The 5,036-nt window shown below is 32.3% G+C and overlaps 1 pseudogene; it reads left to right on the plus strand.

Annotated features, from left to right (window-relative positions):
- Nucleotides 1-265: 265 nt before the first annotated feature.
- LOC112805898 (uncharacterized) lies at nt 266-813 on the plus strand (annotated as a pseudogene).
- Nucleotides 814-5,036: the final 4,223 nt, after the last annotated feature.

Consider the following 5,036-nt stretch of genomic DNA (forward strand, 5'->3'; position numbering starts at 1 on the left):
CAAATCACCCCCCAAACTCTAATCCCCCTTCCCATCGTAAACCCTCTTTCCTCTCCCTCCCCATTGCATCCCCTAACGGACACTCTTCCCTTCTCTCTCCCTCCCCATCACAGCCCCCTTCCTTCTCCCTCCCTCTCATATCATACCATCTCATCTCATTTCTGCAACGAAGAAGAACAAAAATCTGATACCTCAAAATTCCATCCCTTTAAAGCAATCACAAATCAAAACGAGAATCTGAGAAAAAGAAGAAGAAGAAGGAATAATGGATCTAACACCAGAGGAGTTGCAATTCCTAAACATCCCAGAAATCTTGAGAGAATCAATCTCAATTCCAAAGAGATTACCAAAGATGTTTTACCTCATAACCCTAACCCTAATTTTTCCTCTCTCATTCGCAATCCTCACACACTCACTTTTCACACACCCACTCCTCGCTCAGTTTTAGAACCCTTATTAGGACTCTTCCCAAACTAAACATGAATGGATTTTTGTCCTCACAATCCAGTACTGCTACCTTCTCTTCCTATTCGCTTTCTCTATCCTCTCCATCACCGTCTTCGTCTTCACTGTCACTTCTCTCTATACCAACAAAGTTGTTTCTTTTTCCTCCACCGTCTTCGTAATCCCCAAAGTTTTCAAGCGTTTGTTCATCACTTATCTCTGGGTCACACTTTTGATGTTCATCTATAACTTTGTCTTCGTGATTTTCTTGGTTTTGCTTATTATAGCAATTGATATCCTTCTCTTCCTCTGCTATTTTTTGCTGTTATTGTAGGTGTGCTGGTCATTGTGAATTTAGTGGAATTGTGAATTTGTTCATCTACTATGTTAGCATAGAGTGTATGTACTCCTCAAGAGCATCTTTCAAATAGAGAATCTGGATGTATGATCAAAGGAAAAGAAATTTGGAGGATTTGTAACTGAATTTTTTCTTTTTCTTCTTTCTTTAATGTAATTGATGGAATAGTGTAATACATTTGGAAAGAAACACAAATGGTATTGGTAGATTGTAATTTAAATTGTGATATTATTTTCTATTGTGCGTGCTTCTATTTGTGTCTTTATATGATATACGATGAGAGGGAGAGGGAAGGGGGTTACGATGGGGAGAAAAAGGGAAGGGAGAGTGTGCGTTGAGGGGCTGCAATGGGGGAGGGAGAGGAAAGGGGCTGCGATGGGGAGGGAGGGGGAGGGGGATGCGTTGGGTAAGGGGTGGGTTGTGATGGGGAGGGAGATGGAGGGGGAGTCTGCGTTGGGGAGGGAGAGATTAGGGTTTGGGGGATGGTTTACCAGGTCACCAAAATACGGTGACCATGTCAGCATTGTGTTTGTCAGAGATTTGCTCCGGCAAGCTTGGGGTCACGCTTGTCAAATTTTAAAATCTTTTAGGGACTATTTTGTCAGTAACAAAAGTCAGGTACCATTTTGTCAGCACTAAAATCTTTCGGGTACCGATTTAGTATCTACCTCTAAATTTATATGTAAAAGTCTAACTATTTTTATATTATTTACAATAATAATACAGCAACAGTACATGTAAGAATCAAAGAAGGAAAAAAAAGTAAGTACGAAAAAAAATACACAATAATTTAGTTGAATTTAGTTAAAAAATTATTTGATTGCCTATGTAGTGCTAATAAAAGATATTCATTTATTTCTAATTAAGTTTCTTCTGCATTTTATTTTTTCTACTTTTCCATCCGCCACTTCTATAGAAGCAAGGAAAATCACCTCAAGTATTAAAATGTGGGGCTAATTTCATAAGAATTTTATTTTACGCCTTTTTTGTAAGAATTTTATAAGAAGAGGTAAATATTAAATCAGTATTTGAAAAATTCTGATGTCGATAAAATGATACCTGACTTTTGTTATTGACAAAATGGTCCCTAAAAGATTTTAAAAATTGACAAGCGTGCTCCTGAGTTCGTCGGAGCCCATTTTCGGCGAACACGATACTAATGTGGCCAACGTGTTTTGATGACCTGGCCAACTCTCTCAACTCCTAATCCTAATCCCTCCCCTCCCCTCTGCAACGCACTTTCCCCTCTCCCCAACGCAGTTTCCACTCCTTGATCTCGCACTCTCACTCGTCCCCCTTCTCAACGCAGCTTTCCCTTTGATCTTGCAGTCTTACTCTGTTGCTTTCTCCAACAACAGTGATAACATTTCTGATGACGAAGATGGTGGGTCAATTTTTTGAAAACGATGGCGGGTTGGTTATCCAGAGAGGTAATCGGGTTCGTTACCCATTAGAGTGCTCACAACTATTCTTCTTTTCCGAACTTCTCAATCATGCCATCCCTCAGCACCTCAATCCCGAGCGTGCCTCTACCATCTACGCTGCCTTAACTCCTCACGTTGCTCTCACTGCCAGCCACTCAACGTCTGCCCTCAACCCTTCAGTGTGGTCTTCTCTGCTCATCCACCACCAGTGCAACCTTTGCCGCTTAGCCCTTTGCCTTCACCGAATGTCTACTGAAAGACGATGACGCAGGAGACGACAATGGGACAAAGAATTTGGTGTTGCTGGGAGAGTGAGAAGGGTACTTGCGCTACTGATTTCATTTAGAAATTAGAAAATTTTGACGGTATATGAATGGAAGTTGCATTGGGGATGAGAGATAGTGCGTTGGGGATGGAGGGAGAGTGTGTTGGGTTGGGGGATTAGCCAGGTCATCAAAACATATTAGCCACATTAGCATTGTGTTCGTTGGAAATGTGCTCCGACAAACTTAGGGACACGCTTATTAAAATTTAAAATCTTTTAGGGATCATTTTGTTAATAACAAAAATCAAGTACCATTTTATCAGCATTGGAATCTTTTAGGTACTTATTTAGCATTTACTTCTTACAAAAAATTATTTTTGTCTTTTTTTTTGAGCCAATTTTACGTCTTATTTAATAACAGAACAATGTTTGTTTTGCTCAATATACAACATAAAATAAATGAATAGGCTAAATAATTCTCAAGAAGGAATTTATATTTAATATAAAAAATCTTTTAAATACAACAATAATAAATAATAAAAAAACTTACATCTGGTAACAGATAATTATTATTATTGCATTGCCAAGGAAGAAAATAGTTGCTCTAGGATGAGAAAAGAACCTCCTACAATCAGGAAATTGACTACAAAATTAAAAAAAAAATTGTTTGTCAAAAGACTTTTATTTAATTATAACTAACTTGAAATATTATTTAAATATTTCTTGTAACTGTATTTATAACGTTGTCTAGAGAACGACAAAGGTAAATAGTTGTTAATAAATGTTATATTGAAATGCGAAAGTTACAGATATATTATTAAACGAAAATTTTTTATCCAAAGTAATGAATATAGTATGAACCAAAAAAAGTCAGTAATAACTATTTTTCATTTTTCTTTAAGAATTCCATATTTCTTCTTGAATATGTAATGTTGTTGATCTATCAATGATCGTTATAAAGTTAAAAATAAAATATATTAATTCTATATATATTCAATACTTTGTTCATAATTTACTAATTTTGTTATAGAGTGCAAATCCAATAAAACCCTATAAATAATTTATGAGAAATCTCTAATAATAACTTTTGTGGTGGGGGCCAAATCACTAATCACAACAATTTGAGGGGTCAGCGTGAAATCTTTTTCCTTTCTCAAGTTCTTGACTCTAATTAATATCCTTAATAGAAACCACTATACCTACGTAGTGAAATGGCTAAAATGCATGTCGTTTATTGTTTATATGGGAGGTCCCATGGTCGTTTAGCGCGAATGAGGCGAATTCATGAATTGATCCATCAATTTCAATTCATCTTCCACGCCACACGTCAACCTCCAATTTGCTTCATGTGTCATTACAATCTATCCCTAACTCACCATATTTCTATTACTTTTTGTTTTTGTATAGACATATACATTTTTATTAGGTTGATTTACGCTCATATAATATTGAGTAATGCTATATGTATGTTAAAATTAATCATTAGAATCAGTTATCCGTATAAAATATATATTATGATATAAATATATATTAAAAAAAATTAAATCACACATATATATAAATACATTAATAATTAATTTTAATAACTGATTTTAGTATATAAATAATATTTTTAAATAAATATAATGTAAAATTATATAAATATCTTAAATTAAAATTAATTATACGCTCTATTTTAAATATTTTTATGTAAATTAAATTTATATTATGTATATATAAATTAAATAAAATTTATATAAATCGAATAAAATCTATGTATATACTATATTAGAAATAAATTAATTAATTTGATTAAATTTACTACTAGTATAATATATACATAGCATAAATTAACATAAATTTTAAAATAATACTCCATTCATTTTATTAGCGTAAAAATTACATACCTTTTTATTAGATAGCTGTTTTATTGCTTTATTATTTTTCCTATTTTGGTAACAAAGTATACATTTTTAATTAGATAGCTGTTCTATTATTGTTTGAAAATTAAATAATAAAATATTTTTATACATTATTCTATAATAGGGTAAATTTTATATATATTTAACGCAAAAGAAATATTATTTTTATATATTTTATTTGAATCTAAATTTGTGTATATTGTTCGATATTTTTATTTTTATAAGAGTTTAAACTTGAGAAGTACTCGTATTTTTAATTTTTTTATTCAATATTTAACTTTAAGTTAAATTTGTTAAAGGAGTATTATTATTGTATACATTAAAATTATGTAAAATAGATCTATAATAAAACTTTTTGTTTTTAATATTGGAATGGTAATGATATTTTTTTAAAATGTGGACTATTAGTATGTTATTCTTAAATGTGGAACCGTTTAATTAGAAAAGTATAAATTGGACCGTCCGATTTGTTAGAGGTACAGAAATCCAATTGTCTGATTTTTAGAGGTACAAAAATCGGACCGTCTGATTTGTGTTAAAAAAAATTAAAAAAAATTACTTTCCACAATTTTAAAAAACACAAAAAATTACAATGTTAGGATATATTACTACTTTTATTTCCATACCAAAAAAAAGAGCCTACA

This window comes from Arachis hypogaea, chromosome 16 (genome assembly GCF_003086295.3).
Source record: "Arachis hypogaea cultivar Tifrunner chromosome 16, arahy.Tifrunner.gnm2.J5K5, whole genome shotgun sequence".
NCBI classification, from domain to species: Eukaryota; Viridiplantae; Streptophyta; class Magnoliopsida; order Fabales; family Fabaceae; genus Arachis; species Arachis hypogaea.